General features: G+C 43.9%; 1 protein-coding gene across 4 annotated transcripts in view; it reads right to left on the bottom strand.

The window, feature by feature from the left end:
* The window catches only part of add3a (adducin 3 (gamma) a), a 74,528-nt gene extending 58,913 nt beyond the window's left edge, over positions 1-15,615 (bottom strand). Inside the window, exons 1-3 of one of the 4 annotated variants that reach the window (XM_029248595.1) lie at positions 15,430-15,615; positions 11,489-11,823; positions 112-158 (exon numbers count right to left, since the gene is read on the bottom strand). The gene's annotated coding sequence lies outside the window, so the exon portion shown is untranslated. Of the gene's footprint in view, positions 1-111; positions 159-11,488; positions 11,824-14,734; positions 14,825-15,429 lie in introns of those variants that run through there. The other 3 variants (XM_018726500.2, XM_018726501.2, XM_018726498.2) reach the window with 3 other exon arrangements.
* Positions 15,616-17,073: the final 1,458 nt, after the last annotated feature.

The raw sequence follows: 17,073 nt of genomic DNA, 5'->3' as shown, positions 1-17,073 counted from the left end.
TTGTGTGTAAGGATACTAATGCTCACACATTTTAGTTACGTTTAAAGGAAAAATTTTCTACACTTTGTGAGTTATTTTCTTAAGAACGTTAAAAACATTCAGTAGACTTACCTTCAGCAACCTTTTCTTTCCACAGCCAGCCTCTATGTCTTCCTCACCTGGAAGAGACAGAATTATTCTTCTTTTTTAATTACCCTGCCAGCTAGAAGCCTTTGAGTCATGGGAACAAAAGCAGATATTGAAATAATCATTCATAAAAAAACTGCTTCAAATAATTTTAAATTAGGAACAACAGAGAAAGGGTCCGAATCAAAAATATTTTAATTTAAAAAAGAATCCTGGTCTCATTTTTCAGTTTTGGGAGGGTAAATGCCTAACGGCTCAAAACATTATCAACACATTTGTAAACTGGAAAAAATCTGCCAAAATAACAAACAGCAGGAAAATCTGCAGTAAATCAGTAATACTCTCGCATGGTAGCAGAGAGATAAAACTACAGGACACACAAATATAAATGCACACAGGGTGGGCCGGTAAAACCGCCAGTGAAGAATGTTTCCACTGCCCTTGGACGAAGGGTTAGAGTGACTCATCCGGCAGAAGTCAGGCCTCCCTTCCATGGGGATAGGTGAGCAGGACCCATATGCTGTTCAATATCATCTAAGGGGAAGGAAAACTTGGAGGAACCCAAGAGGGGCCAAGGAGAAACAAAGAGGGACTGCAGTCCTCTGAGCTGCACAATGTCGCAAAGTAGGCAGTAGACCATCAAACAAGCATGATGTTTCCAACAGAGGAACAGGACCGTATAAAAGAGTCAATCGAGACTGGGAACACACAAGTGTTGCTTGGTGAACTACAATCCACTCTTACCAACTCAGAGTCCAACAGAACATTTCCAAGTGCAAAGCCACCCAAGTCGCTTTGCCACCCAATTAAAAGCTGTACCACCATCATTGCTCAAGAATTAACACACACACTGTCTGAAACTGCTCATCCCAAGCAGGGTCACGGCGAACTGGAGCTGCTAATGAAATAATGCATAAATTAGTGAAAAATGAATGCTTGAGGCGGGGGGGGGGGGCGCGGTGACGTGGTGGGTCTGGGGTTCGAGTCCCGCTTGGGGTGCCGTGCCTTGCGATGGACTGGCGTTCCATCCTGGGTGTGTCCCCTCCCCCTCCAGCCTTACGCCTTGTGTTTCTGGGTTAGGCTTCGGCTACCCGCAACCCTGTATGGGACAAGCGGTTTCAGACGGTGTGTGTATGCGTGTGTGTGTTCCGTTGACTACACATACCTTAACTTTGTAGAACCACAATGCTAAAATGTTGGGGTTGGATTCAAGCTCTAAATTAGGATTAATATAGCAACAGCTGCAATTAAATTTCTCTGATCTTAGTTTCTAACACCCCCAAAGGCCATCTTAAAAAGCCTGAAGTCTATCATGGTGTAGTGACATTGTTTTGTTTCCATTTAGTAAAAATCAGGTTTTTTTAAAAATCTCCTTCTGTTTCCCTGGGGAAAGTGGGATATTCAGAATGAGATCTGGTAATAATGGGCAGATGCATTCCTTAATTAATCTGAGGACATGGCCCCAAGTTAGCAGACAAGCAGTTATGCAACACTAGTCATTAGTCTGATTTTGTCAGACAGCTCAGAAAAGCTCAATAAAACTTGTCTCTGTGCTTTATTAGTCATTCATCACATGGATTAGAAGCGAATTTGAAGCTAGCCGAGTTCTCGTGCGTCACCTCTACAAGCACAATCCTCTGTCAAAATCCTGTCTCCTTCTGTCAGGTTGACTGACAGGTTACTGTATCCCCATCAAGACAGTTTCTGTTCTGAAGCCTCTGAAATCTTCAGAAGGTACTGAAAAAGTTACCCCTTACAAGTAATACTTAAATAAGTCACCAGCCCACTGAAGCCTGAATGACTTTGTCAAAAGATAACATAATGTATGAATTATAAATCAAACCAACTACACACAAGGTTCAAGTACACAAATGATGAGGAAAATATAGTGTAATTTTCCCAACATAGAGCAACATGAATCATATAATGGATTTACCAGGTCACTGCAAATTTTTTTTTCTGGTCAAAGGCACAAAATGAGGCACTAAAGCATTATCTAATTATACTGTAGAACCAAAGAAGACTAACTATTCATAAAATACATATGAAGCTGAATATTACGAACCTTCTCAAACTTTCAGCAAAAAATTCAATCAATTCCAGAGCACATTACTAAGGGTGAAAATGTGAAAAAGCATAATTAGCAGCATTTAGACAAAATCTAGAAAAACAGTGCCCCTCTTGTGTTGCCGCTAATAAAAGCCAACCTTGATTCTCCTGATAGCAGCAGTTCTGCTCCAGCTGCAGTGTTTGCTGAAACTGCCTGGGCTGGTTTCTGTTGACTCTGCTGGATCTCCGGTGTCACCTAGCATGCACAGCCATTCTTTTCAAACAAAGTCCAGCGTGGCATGGTCTGTGCTTGGCAAACACAGCAGTGACAGCACAGATCTCTCCCCCCCACAAGATGTGGCCCATCTCAAAGGGCTTTTCCCAGATAAATCAGCCACTTTCATAATTATGACTGAGAGGCAGCAGGCAGAGAACTGAGAGAGCTTTGAGAAGAACAAAATCTGTTTGCCAATAAACTGTATGACTGCAAGCAATTATCTAGTTCACAAATAATTTTAGTGGACATTTTTGTTAAACAAGACTTCATTAACAACTTATTCAATAAAGGAAGCAGTGATCTAGAATAACGGGCATCACAAAGTTCAAGGAACACTACTTACTAGTCTATGAGGGAAATTCAGACTCACCAAGTTACCCAAAACATGAAAGAAACCCACAACATGCAAACTCTGGATAGAGCTAGGGGTGGATTTGAACCTACAACCCTGGGACTATAAGCTTGCAGCACTACAGACTGAGCAACAAATAAACATTCCTGATATAAGTAATCCTAATCCTCTGTGCTTCTCACAAAAGGCACCAAGTAGAGGTCTACTTCTCTTAGAACTAATCTTTCACCACACACTCAAACTCCAAACCATGTAACACACACACACACACACACACACACACACACACACACACACACACACAGTCTGAACCACTTGTCCCATACGGGGTCGCGGGGAGCCGGAGCCTAACCAGCCAACACAGGGCGTAAGGCCGGAGTGGGAGGGGACACACCCAGGACGGGACGCCAGTCCGTCGCAAGGCACCCCAAGCGGGACTCAAATCCCCAGACCAACCGCAGAGCAGGACCCGGTCCAACCCACTGCGCTACCGCACCCCCCAACACCCAAACAGTGCGGCTAAATAAATGCCCAATGTGGTTACTGACAACGGGGGGTGCGGTGGCGCAGTGGGTTGGCCCGGGTCCTGCTCTCTGGTGGGTCTGGGGTTCGAGTCCCGCTTGGGGTGCCTTGCGGCGGACTGGTGTCCCGTCCTGGGTGTGTCCCCTCCCCCTCTGGCCTTACACCCTGTGTTGCTGGGTAGGCTCCAGTTCCCTGCGACCCCGTATGGGACAAGCGGTTCAGAAAATGTGTACGTGTGTGGGTACTGACATGAATCACAAACACACCAACAGCTGAACTAGCCAGGTCACTGCCACCACTACATGTTCGCAGAGAAGAGCCTGGTGAATGATTATAACATGCACATAGAACAAAAACACTAGTAGGATGATTAATCATACATTTAAAAATAAATAAAAAAACTGTTCAGCTTTGGCTGCCGACAGCATCTAAATTTTAAACACGGTCATGAGTCATGTGAAACACAGCAATAGAAGTCGAGAAGGCCCGTCAAAATATTTCTGGTTACGCTAGCATTATCTACCTGCTGCCTACTTCATAATCTCCATTACAAGCTTCCTGGTTCAAACAAACCATCTAATACAGACTGCTGTTTTGAGAAGGAGCTAGCTGGTGGTTGCAGAAATGCAGCATCACTGGGACTCCTCAGTAACAGTTACGTGCCACGACCGCACCATCTGGCAACCCAAAGGACCCCCCACCATGCAACTCGAAATGTGGAAACCTCCAGATGGACACATGACTCTGTCCTGCTGTAGTTTTCTCCACATGGCTGCAAATTCTCACAATTACAAGAACAGCAAAAAAAAAAAAAAAAAAAAAAGAAGATTACTTCAGTGCTTGTCACACAGATTATTTGTTTCACTGCAACAAATGCACTAAAAGAAGCTGCACTGAGATGATCTGCTTGTTATTCCCCATCAGTGATCGGCTTGTCTAGGGGCTGAAGGTTTGTCAATAATGCCATCTCTTCTGTAGATCATGAGACCCAAACTTTTTTCTTTTTTTTTTTTTTTTTTAAATTGACTTAAAGCTGTAAACTTGCATTTGTCGGAGCAGCATGTGGTCGCACCACAGGCAGAACAAACCGCCTATCTGGCCTGAGGCACCCCGCGGAGATAAGCACAGCTGAACTGGGGTCATGTTGAGGTCGTGATCAGCCAAAGCAGGAACAACACAGCTGTGTTAAAACTCATGCTTGCTCCACTAACCACTCCTCTGTCATGCAAATGTCAACACCAACACCCTTCAGACGCCCTTTTACCCGTGTTATCCAAGCGCTCAGAATGACCCGAAATGATACCATTACCTTCACGTTCACAATAAGCCATCAAGAGACTGTTTGTTCACTATGGGAACCAACAGACCACAGCTATTGAATGACACAATTGATTCATTCTCCATGGCTATCGTAGGAAAGCATGTTTTTGATAACTTTTGTCCTTACAGCAAGTTATGAAATATCAGAATCATGCTTTGAACACGAGGTAAAAACCCAACAGTGTTTAACCAAACAACCACACGGTAATCACGTTTTTAGATGCGATGAGGAAATATTTACTTTAGCATACAGAAACAAAATTTGAACAGGGAAGCAAGAATAACAAATCTTGAGGGAAAATTCCTTTAGCAGTTCATCCTTTTACCCTGGTAGATGGGATACCACAGCGCCTTTGTACCACTTGTCAAACTCAGTAAATTAATTTTAAAACATTCTTTTAATCTTGATATGTCAATTTGTCAAACTTGGAAATCCAGGGGAACATTTTACAAGTTAAAGACCTTACTCAATAAGAGCAGTGAATGAACTCTTAATACTGACTGTTCTTACTATACCAGTCAAGTCAAATTCTTATAACTTGAATGGGACCATCTCAGGAATGACCATATATGAAACAAAGGCCAAGCAGATGATTCTGAAACTTCAATTCTGGTTTCAACACTTCAGCCATGTCAACCTGCTCCGTTCGCTTCTGTGCCATTGAAAATGAGATGCATAGTGCCTTTCTGAGGCTGGAGGCCAAACTGTGCAGACATAGTTTAGTGAGGCGAGCTGTCGACTGTCATCGGTCTGCTTCCTATAGAGTTCATGTCCATGTCCATTTCGCTGTGCTCAGTGACCCATTAACATCATTTAAATTACTCTGGAATTCGACAGCACCAATAAGTCCACTATGTACTGACCTTTAAGGCACAGTACAGCCTGACATGCTTGAAGGCTGTAAATGAAACGGATAGCAGTTGCTGAAAGACATTTGCTTCCAGTTTGATTGACTTTGCAAACGGCCTGCTTCCTTCTTCCCCAGCACCCCCTTGATGCAAGTGTGGATGCCATGTAGGGGCATGTCCATCACTAACCCTGAAGCTGGCAGACATGGAGGATCCAGCTGCAGATGTAATTAGCATGGCCTTTCCACTGCCTCTCTGGGGGTCTGCTCTAAATGAGAGTGCCTGGGTATGGGAGCAGCGGGTGAAGGTAGGATGGCGGGTGATGATGATGTACATGGCATGAAGATTGCAGGACCTCTCTCCCAGTTATAAAAGACCTTGCAGCATGTCATACATACCATCAGAAGTCTAAGAGCTCCAAGGCTAGGGCAATCCACTGAGAGACTTAACACACATACCAGTGTAATGAACAATGCTTTAGACCATGTAAAGGCCATGGTTCATCCAACACAACTTGCGTTCGATGCATGGCGATCTCATTACACACATATTCAAACACTACTGTCCTCGTTCAGCTCACATTTCCAGTAACAGATTTTGGTATTCACCTATTTTCCACAAAATGTTAACAGTGCAAATTTCAATTAAAACTTCAACACACACACACACACACACACACACACACACAGTCTGAACCGCTTGTCCCATACAGGGTCGCGGGGAACCAGAGCCGAATCCGGCAACACAGGGTGCAAGGCCGGAGGGGGAGGGGACACACCCAGGACAGGACGCCAGTCTGTTACAAGGCAGCCCAAGCAGGACTCGAACCCCAGACCCACTGGAGAGCAGAACCTGGTCCAACCCACTTGTGCCACCGCACCCCCCAAAACTTCAATGCAGTATAACAAAAAACATGTCAGCTGTATAACCTGAAAATAGTGACAGTGTTGCTTGATTTAATATTTATGCATGCAAACACAAACAAAAATGTTTTCTCTAAGTGCTGCAGGAGATTCAAACAGACGTTAAACAGAGACTATAGAGACTTGTGGCAATGCACTTCCTTAGTCGTCTCAAGAGACACCAGCCTGTTCCATAGTGAAACAAAATGCATAGCTCACATAGACAGTGAACACCTATGGAAGTCATTCTAATTAATGAGAATCTGTTTGCACAGTGCCTGTATACATACAACCATTATAAAAATACCAGGGTCACCTATAATCTCCTAATATTCTATATTAAATGATTCAATACATGTAATATTAAGAGATGTTGAATGTGAATCAGCTTTATTGATAAACTAGGCAATAGAGTCAATTTACATTAACAAATTCAGCATGTGACGTACTTTAAAGGCTAATGTGTATCCCTAAGAGCTGCAATGCCATGAACAGGTCTGTCAGATTACAGAACAAGTGTTCTATGTTGTCAAACACACACACACACACACACACACACACACACTTTCGGAATCGCTCGTCCCATACGGGGTCGCGGGGAACCGGAGCCTACCTGGCAACACAGGGCGTAAAGTTGGAGGGGGAGAGGACACACCCAAGACGGGACGCCAGTCCATCGCAAGGCACCCCAAGCGGGACTCGAATCCCAGACCCACTGGAGAGCAGGACCTGGTCCAACCCACTGCGCCACTGCGCCCCCCATGCTGTCAAACATTCAGTTTTATATTATACTTAGAGACTACTGTGCTGTAAATGATGCATATTAGTGTTAAAACTGTCATAGTGTGTGATGGTTTGCTTGCCATTATGTAACAACAGCACAAATATCACATAAACACTTCCTTACAAATGACACACAAACGCAATAGATGTTTCCGAGTCTCTGAGTTCCAGAGACTTTTTTCTACCGAGCCGCAGGAACGCAAGGAAAGGCTGATGTTTAATGACGTCCTGAATTACATAAAGCAACACAATGGACTTTGGCCGTTTAGCCGGGGGTGCGGTAAACGGCAGAAGAAAGGAGACATATTTACAGCCGGGTATTTATGTCCTCATAAAACACCAAGAGTAGGGGTAGCTGACAAAGCAGCCCCACAACCATCCTCTTCCTGAAGCATAAGGAGAGGAATGCCAAGTTTAATCCAAGGAGAGGAGGCAGCATATCTTGCATACCGGCAAACCTGGTCATGGAACCACAGAGCTCTACGACTCTTGCAAAGTGACACCAGAAAGAAACCTGCCAGGCGCAATTTGTCCATAGGGTACAGGACACTACTCACACCTGCAACACAGAGATCTGTCATCACCTTCCAGCCTGGCTCAGATCACAAACTGCTCCTGAAACACCTGATGCTTTAGAAGCGTTTAAACTCGGGATGTGTGCTAATATACTTAAAATAAAATTTTATTTAAAATACTCTTCATAGTAAGATTCAGTAGCTATAGGCACACATCACATCAAGTTTAGATTTTTTTTAAGAAGTATTACAAATTCCACAAAAGAAGGCAAAAACTCAATTATCAGTTCTCAGCATTTAAACCCTGGCACCTCTCGTGCTCTCATGGCACAATAAGACCCAGTAACCAGTTAAAAAAGAAAAAACAAAGGCTTGATATCTATGCAAACTGCTTTCCCGGCTCAAGAATTTCCCAGCGCTGGAAAAAAAATGTTCAAGTTTTGCTGCCAAATGCTGGACCTTCAAGTCCTTCATGCCATGAATTCGAGGCCCCTGACCCCCTCCACAAGGTTCTTCCAACGGCACAAAAATATCTGCAGTCTCAGAGCCAAAGCACAGCACATCACTAATTGGAACCAATATAACTGTAGTCTCCTGGGAACCTCACACAATTTACACAACAAAGCCATACGTTAAAATCATCACTTTCCATTTTTCCCTCAATGTGAGATAACTCATACTTTCAGATACGTTCTAAATTGAGGAATTTGTGGGACAGCAATATGGAGATTAAACAAAAGAACATGGAAAAAGAAGGAGGGGGAAAAAAAAACACTTTTTTTCCCCAACACTTCGAGAGCAAGCCATGATGACATTGCAGAAGAGATCTCTTGTCCAAGAAAATAAATTTGGCTATGCAGGGACCCAGGCAGGATATGCACAAGTAAAGGCATAGGAACAAGATACAGATGAGTCCAAAAGGGGGAAGAAAGAAAGAAAGAAGTAGAAAAAAAAAAAAAACCATCCACAGAAGAAAAACAACCCTCCCACATACAAAAAAAAAAAAAAAAAAAAAAAAAAAGATCACTGATACAAACCCATACACACAAACAAGCCTGTCCTCATAACGAAAGCCCCTCTGGTTCCCAGACCCAAAGACAGCCCTTGTAACTTTCTAAAGTGAAAAAGACGTGCGGCACATGTTTTCGATAAGCCTTACGAGAGGTATGAGGTAATGATGAAGTCATGCTCACCCTCTGGAAAGGTTCAAATAAGAGTCTGAGGCCTTCTACAAACAAACACTTAAGCAGCTTCATTCACATATCCTCGTCACAAAAACGTAACACAAAGTATGGTGTGGCACATCGCTGCAAATCTTCCTGCCATTTCAAGACGTGGCTTTCTGGCACAGGCTCAACGCAGGACTTCAACCTTAGCTTATAATTTCCAGTAAAACAACTTTTGAATGGACACACTGAGTGGAAAGAACCCAAAGCAAACTCTGACATGTGCCCACACTTAAATATTTCTTTGAAGTTCTCAGTTAGTATCCAGTTAAGTCAACTTCACACAAGGAACGCAGAAAAATAAATTACTCGATGACACTGTCCCTCCTCTTAAACTGTTACCAGCAGACTTCCAATTTCTGAAGGGCCAACAGAATTACTTCCGATTAGTCAGCGGACATAAATACAGAACAAACATGACCAAAAGGCTGCAGAAAAGGGGATTCGAGTCATTGGCAGCAACTCCAATATGACTCAATTCCTTCTCAAGCTGGATCAACATGACAGAAAACCATTTTGGAGGAGACCACTTTTGTCCGTCTCTTTTCTGAACTTCAAGACACGCTCAATAAAGAAGCTCAGACAGCAAGGGAAGGTCATCTGTCTTGATTTAAAAATTAAATCAACCTAAAGGGGCACCAAAATACCAATGTTTCTTAATTTGTGAAAGCAACATTCCAGAAGTCATTCATACAGAAACAGGCAGATTGTAACATTGAGGAACTGAAACAGGTTAATCAAACCCAAATTAAACTTAAGCTGAAACATTGTCAAACCTATGACGCTATGTTTTTAACAGCAAGGCTCAGAACCAGAATACTGGATGGACAATGACTGTCTACAAAGCTAAAGCTCTCAACCAATTAAATATTCCAAAACCTTTTATGAATGCCACACTGGGGGTGGCGAAAGCTATTCTAATGAGGTAACAAAATTATGAATAACAAGGACATTCTTTAATTTCAAAAACTCATTGGCCACTTCACAGAAAAGCAAGTTATACATTTTTTACCTGATATGTTGTACCTAGAATTCTTCTAACATCCAATGGGGGGGGGGGAGAATACTGCAACTGCAGTCAATATCAGTGGGCCCACATGGTAAGACAAGTTTCAGAAGTATTGAATTATCCCCACCATCCACCTCTGAAACAGATCTCTCTGCAAAGCAAGCACATGTAAGCCAGGAAATTCTTCCAAATACGCTAATTAAATTCAGCATTAAGCAACTGACTGAAGGAAAATCTCAGATCAACATGTTTGACAAGGTTTAGCCAGCAAAAAGGTCATCATGGAAAATATGAGGGATTTTTAAAAATAAGTTTACTGGACTATAAGAATAACTTCCAGCATATGCATGTGCTGACACACCATGCATATACATTTACTCATTTAGTTGATGCTTTTCTCAAAAACAACTTATAATATTAAGGTATTTCCAATTATACAGCTGGGTAATTTTATTGGAGCAATTTAGGGTAAGTACCTTTCTCAAGGGTACTACACCTGGAGGTGGGATTTGATCCTCAAACCTTTGGACACAAAAGGCAGCTGCTCTAACCACTACACTACCAGTTCTCCTTGTATGCAATGAGCTTGACTAAAAGATTGCAGTATAAACTTTAAAGAGCAGTTTTCTTGTTGCTTGAGAAAGTTCTCAATTGCACTACTATTACATTAGTTACATTTTTTGCTTTTATTTGGCAAAAAATGAGTCTATTGCCTTGCTAAAAACTGACCTCCTAAAGCAATTTAAAAAAACCCATGAAACCAAAAACTCTGAAAAGCACAGAAGCACGATGCAACTTCTTTACTTTTAGAATACAAAATAAGAGCAATTTTCATTGATTCATTGTCAGTCATTAATTCACCATTCTTAACCAAAACAAAAAGCGATTACATGATTCTTAAAAGGCCAATTCATTAATTGATTATTTTCTGGACTCAAATCAAAAGTAAATCTCAAGGTTTTATAGTTTCCCTGACATGACTTTTCTGAATGAGGAATATTTAACTGTAGCCTTGACATTAGGTTGAGGTTTTAAGGGCAAAATTGTTTAATAAGCACTGCCACCAAAATTATGTACTGGCACGAATGGTGTCTAATTCTGGCTTGTCATGACTTCACAACCCACAATATATATATACCCAGCCAGCTTTTAAATTGTAGGCTATGAATACATTTATGATTTTTAGAAAAGAACATATTTTCTTGTACAATTACCAAGCACTTTAAGATTTCCAAAAACTTAAGCTGTATAATCTAAGGCTATTATGAGGGTCGGGATGTTGAATATTTTCTTATGGTGTCTGATAAAACATTACATGGTTTACACAGCTGGTTTGCTTTTGCACATTACAAACCAGAAAATGTAACAACGCAAATGTTGTTAAAAGCACACGAATTGAGTCATTTCAGAGTTTTCAAACAAAAACACTAGATTTTTTTTTTTTTTTAAACATTTATGCTATTTGTATCTTAAGTTGCTTAACACAGCAGAATCTTTTGGACAGTCATTTGATATGACCTTGTTATTGGCCTGAAGATCTAGCAATGGGCTGACTCACCTGCAGTTAAAGAACATCAAAATGAACTGCTGGATAACAGTGGCCTCGAGGTGCAATTTCTCACAGTTTCTGGGTTGCGGGTGTCAACAGGGGGTTAATTACAGCTCAATCTTTGCAGTACTGAATGTTCTCACTGCTAGAATGGGTTTCCTCCACATGTTCATTTCCTCTCAAGGTCCAGAGAAATGTGTTTTAGGTAAACTGGTGCTGCTAAATTCCCCATCAGTCTATCTGCATGCACAACTGCCGTACGATGGACCGGTGCACTATCCAGGGTGTACCCTGCCTCACCCCCTAGCCTTCTGGGACAGTGTAGGGTTGCAGTGGTCCAGAACCTAAGGAAGAGATTGAGATACATGAAATGGGGAATGGCAGAAGACAGCAATCACTTGACTCATAGTTAATACTTAGAAATACATCAATATGGGGGTTTGAGTGTCATTTAATGGGCACTGTGAAAACAACTCAACTCTGTGTTTAATGCTACATATCAAACTGGCCTTAACATACGATACATACTTGGCACATCTACTCGCTTCCTCTGGAATTAATTTTCGCAATTTCACCCATCAACTATTGATAATTTCTTTTCAAGAATGAGCCAAAGCTCCTTCCAGGTTTCTTCAAGCGCACACTCCGGGATGCGAGCCAAAGGCTTCGAGCCCCACCTCGGCACGGTTCCTGCAGCCACAGTGGGAATGTGTCTGGACAGATAACCGGATCCTCTTGAGAAAAATTACGAAAGGAACCCCATCTGGAACCAAACACCGATATGTCTGTCCACTAGAACACACCAACTAGTTTTAATCAACCTTTCATCTTGATGCGTGTGTGTGGTGAGGGCCACACCACTGACCAGCAGCCATTTTGGAGCATAAGCACTAAACTCGATACTTTCCACGAAAAGTGAATAGTTCAGCAATCCCTTCATTCTGGGAAGCTTTATATCCTCATATTTCTCTTTACCAGACAACCATAGTTATGTAAATTAAAGAAAAACTACAGGAAACCATTTATTTTCCATCGCATTTATGTTTTCGGACCACAAAATTCTGACCAGTAATTAAGTAAACTTTGCCTCTGTTGATCTTGACTTAAATCAACCTTGACAAAGGCTGGGAAGGTTGAGCAAAAGAATAAACTTAAAAAAAGTACCAGTAGAACATAAGAAATAACTTTGTAAATACTCAAATTTTATTAGAGTACTGCATCATAAATATTCACTCAAAAACTACGCTTCTCCTCGACAGCTACAATAACCAAAGAGACACTAAAACACAGAACAGAATACTGTCCACCTCAATTCTGAAAGGGTGATACAACACCAGAGAAACAAACTTCAAATGCCCCACATGGTTGACTCCACAATAAAAAGAGGTATAATTTTACCTGAAATATGCTGTCATCTCAATCCGTGAGCATATTTGCAATCGCACGCTAAAGCCCCATCAACCAAATTGAGGATGATCCCATTGTGGTTTTCACAAAGTACAGTAAGTGCATGGCACGGGGGGGATTTACACTGGCAAGATGTCTCATTTTGACTTGTGTGTTGACTGATCCAGCACAAACCCGTATGCAATGAAAACTTTTTGCGACACTGAAATATAAATACACCAAACGGAATGTGCTTAGAGTTCTGCAAAACTTTTGTATGATCCTTCTTTCATCCATGATCAATAACTGCGAGCCTAGTGCAAGGCTTTGGTGGTCTGCAGCCTATCCCCGAAACAGAGGGCATGAGGCAGTGATTAACCTTAAACTTATATCTGCGGGTGGAAACCAGAGCACCTCCGGAGCACCTGTAGGAAATCCAAAGAAAGGAAGAAGATATATCAAGTCCATACGGATTCAGATTGGGTGTGTCGAACCCACGGCCCAGGAGCGATTACATTTTATTCGTTTAAGAGACGCTTTTCTCCAAAAGGACGTACACCTCACAGAAAAACACAACGTCTGCATCACATCGACAGAAAGAGAGAGACTTAGATGCACACACGATTCTACAGCACAGTTCATTTACTAAATTAAACTTTCCACCATACAAAGCGAGTTATGATGCCCCAGGGCCACAGACTGCTCAAAATTTGTGCACACAGTTATGGTAAATGACATTTTCTTCGCATGATGTATACAGCTCAAGTGACTTGTGTGAAAAAGTGAAGAAAAAAAGAAAAAGAAAAAAAGGCAGCAAGAATACACAAGCATCCCTCGGGCTGCATCACGTCACACTCAGCTTCCTTAAGCCTTTAAGGACTTCCTCGCATTACTTCAGCCACAGCAGCAGCACAACAAATCAGCGGTGTCTCGCCATGCATGTCAAACAGAAGTAAATACACTCGGAGTCTCCGTGGAGCAGGAAGGTCTAGCGCTGGAACGACGGATGATCCGATCGATGAGTGACCGGCGACTGTCACCGAGTACGAATGACACACAGCGAGTAATTTAACGTTTAAAAACGTGCCTGACCCGTGTCGTGTGTGTGTGTGTGTACCACCGATCCGAGTGCAGCACATGACATGATGACATGACTTTACGTGGAACCAGGCGAACGCAGCTGCAGAAGTGCCGCAACGCTCAGTGAGTTTCTCGCCGCTCTTCGTTTTCTTCTCTCCGCATCGGCGCGTCCCAACGCGCCCCGCCTCATCCTGATCTCGAACACACACACGTAAATTGCGCTCATACACGTTGCTGCAAGAGTCGGAATGCGCTTAAATCCGGTACAGCACGGCGCACGAGCTGCACCGGCGAGCCGAGGTGGCCACGTGCACTGCAGGCGCGCCATCCCCGCGTTCCACAACGCGCGACGCGATGCGGACACGCGGTCCCGCCGGACTGCGCCACGCACGCGGCGCGCCGGCTCGCGCTCACAGTCACACACACAGTCACACACCGCGCGAGCCTTCGAGGTGCTCGGTCATCGAGCACGACTGAACTGAATACAAACGTTACAACGCGGCGCCGCGATGTACTGAATCGCAAGTGAAAGGAACGATGCTGCAGCAGCACACGTTTTAGCGATGTGTGACTTTCCCACTAAATAAATAAATTAAAAAAAGCATGTACAGTCCACAGCCTGAGTCACCGGTGCAAGTCACAGTGAAGAGTCGCAGCAGTGCTGCAAAAACAAGCCAGAACTAGTTTTATTATAATCTACTACTATTAGCTACTAGTAAGCACATCGCGTCGCCTCAGAGCCAATAAAGTGCATTTAAACACGTGTTAACGCCGACAAAGGTGAATTACCTGAGAGAATCGACCAGTTATAGGACGAGCAGCCTGCTGCACGCGCTGTGCCTCATTCAGCCCTCGTGCCCGCACTACTCCCCGTCGCGAGCGTTTTGAATTCAGGGCTCACTATTTGGCAGGAAGTGGCCGCTGCCTCCCTACCCGTTCACCCCTGCGTGTCACGCGGGGATCACTATGTAGCAGCCCCGTCTGAGGGGAGGAAAAAAAAAAAAATCCCCCCGGCGCTTGTCTTCTTCATATCACTTTGGGCTCTAATTTTCATTTATTCCAGTATGACGCCTAATTTTAGGACCGATTTTTTTGTTGTGTTTGAACAGTATATCGAACAATACTTTATGCCAGCTGAGAAATTAAATTAAAGCGCTTATTTACTCAGTTCAGTGACCATTCAGGTACAGTTCGTCCCTTCACTTACTTTACTGCAGATATATGGCACAGAACTTAAGTGGTAGTTCGGACAAACCGCCTGTCTCCAGGTGGACAACAGTGCGGGTCAAATTATTCGAGGGGCGCCGTGGAGCCGCTCGTAAGAGAACGAGCCGGTACTGGCAGGGCCCGCGCGGCGTCGGGCCAGTGGCAGTGCGAGGGACAGCAGCGCACTCGTCCCCGAGCATCGCCCACGCCACGCGCACGTCGCCCCCTTCACTTACCCCAACGCCCCACGAGAAAGAATCGCACAGGTGCGCGCTTACCGGTCACTCGCAACCCGTATCCCACACCGGGAGAGTGAATCTCGCCGAGCTCCGGGCGCGGCGCGCTCTCCCGCAATGTGCGTGCGTGCGCGCGCGCGTCCCGCAGTGGTGCATCACACCGGTGCTGAACGGAGGATTAAAGCGCCTCCAGGGAGCAGCGACGAGCGGGCAGGAGGGAACTCGCGCAGCCCTGTCACGTGAACGCGCCCGGTCCCCATTAATGCATTAAAAAGTTTAACGAATGATGAGGACGATATTAAAGGGGGTGGGGCGGTGTGTGTGTGTGTGTGTGTGTGTGTGTGTGTGTGTGTGTGTGTGTGTGTGTGTGTGTGTGTGTGTGTGTGTGTGTGTGTTTTGGGGGTTTTGCCGGTGTTCCTCAACTCGTGTCTAGACAGTTACTGCATTGCTGCGCGTGCTCACGTGTCCGTCTCGCGCCTGTCCTGCGGACGAAGGGGGACGCACGCGCAGCCTCGCCGCGTACGCGGTCCCTTATTGCGGCTCCCGCGTGCTGCTGGGGATCCTGCAGAGAAGTGACCGGTAACACAGTGACTTTGTCGCACGCGCTTGGTGTGAGATCTGCTGAATTGGCGCCTCTGCGATGAACTGCAGTGATTTAGTTACGAAATATGTCAGATTTGCATACTTAGTCCCAAATCAGTAAGGATGCATCACAGCCCGGCATAAATGATTGTCACCTGGCCTGCTTAAGTAGTGCAAGAAAGTAAAAACATAATAATAATTGTAATTGGTGAGGGTCCTACTCCAGTCATTCACCCACTTTTGGACAAGAGCGCCCTCTACTGGCCAAGTGTGCTTTGCACGCATTACCAGGGTTCGAGCCACACTCCTCTGCATCATCTCTTTTAGACAGAGTTATTGTCGGGGGTGGTGGACCTCACATAACAACACTGCAGTTCCCACTAGCGCCACCAATAGGTAACATTTGGACAATGTTCAAAAAATGATCAGAGGAAAGCCTCCACTGTATTGACATCCGCCAGGGACTGCTCTGGCACCCACCCCACCCCACCCCACCCCACCCCACCCCACCGCATCCCTATCCCTGGCTCCACCGGGGCCTTTACTTCTGCGTGTGCGGCACTGCAGTGTGTAAAAGGCTTTATGGCAGAAGTACAGTGGATGCAGAGTCGGGGGTTGTGGAGTCTGAACCCGACAACCTCTTCACAAACAAATTATTTATTGCTGTTATTACCGCTTGCTTAGCTCATGCTTTTATGCAAAATTGTGTGCACTTTTGCTGATGCTTTTCCAAGGGCGGCAGCAAATCAAATTGTTAGAAGGCACAATTTTTTTTTTCTACAAATGCTGTGAAAAACAAGGTATTTCCACTCGCTGCACCATTTACCCTATACAGAAAACTAGAAAAAACTGATATTTAAGCAAAATAACACAATTATGTTTGTATTATATGGAGCTAAGGCAAATGAAATATGATTGATAATTACATGACTGAGTGATCTGATCTGAAATACACACACACACACACACACACACACACACACACACAGAGAGATGGTAGGAAATCTAATGTAAGTGAATTTCTCTTGACCCAAAGGAGGCAGAGTTGTTAGCAGCCTATATTCGAATCAAATTGAACTCTCTGGTTACAGCCTACAAAACAGT

This window comes from Scleropages formosus, chromosome 24 (genome assembly GCF_900964775.1).
Source record: "Scleropages formosus chromosome 24, fSclFor1.1, whole genome shotgun sequence".
Classification (NCBI taxonomy): domain Eukaryota; kingdom Metazoa; phylum Chordata; class Actinopteri; order Osteoglossiformes; family Osteoglossidae; genus Scleropages; species Scleropages formosus.
The sequence above is the reverse complement of the archived record's forward strand: the minus strand, read 5'-3'. Positions and strand labels throughout refer to the sequence as shown.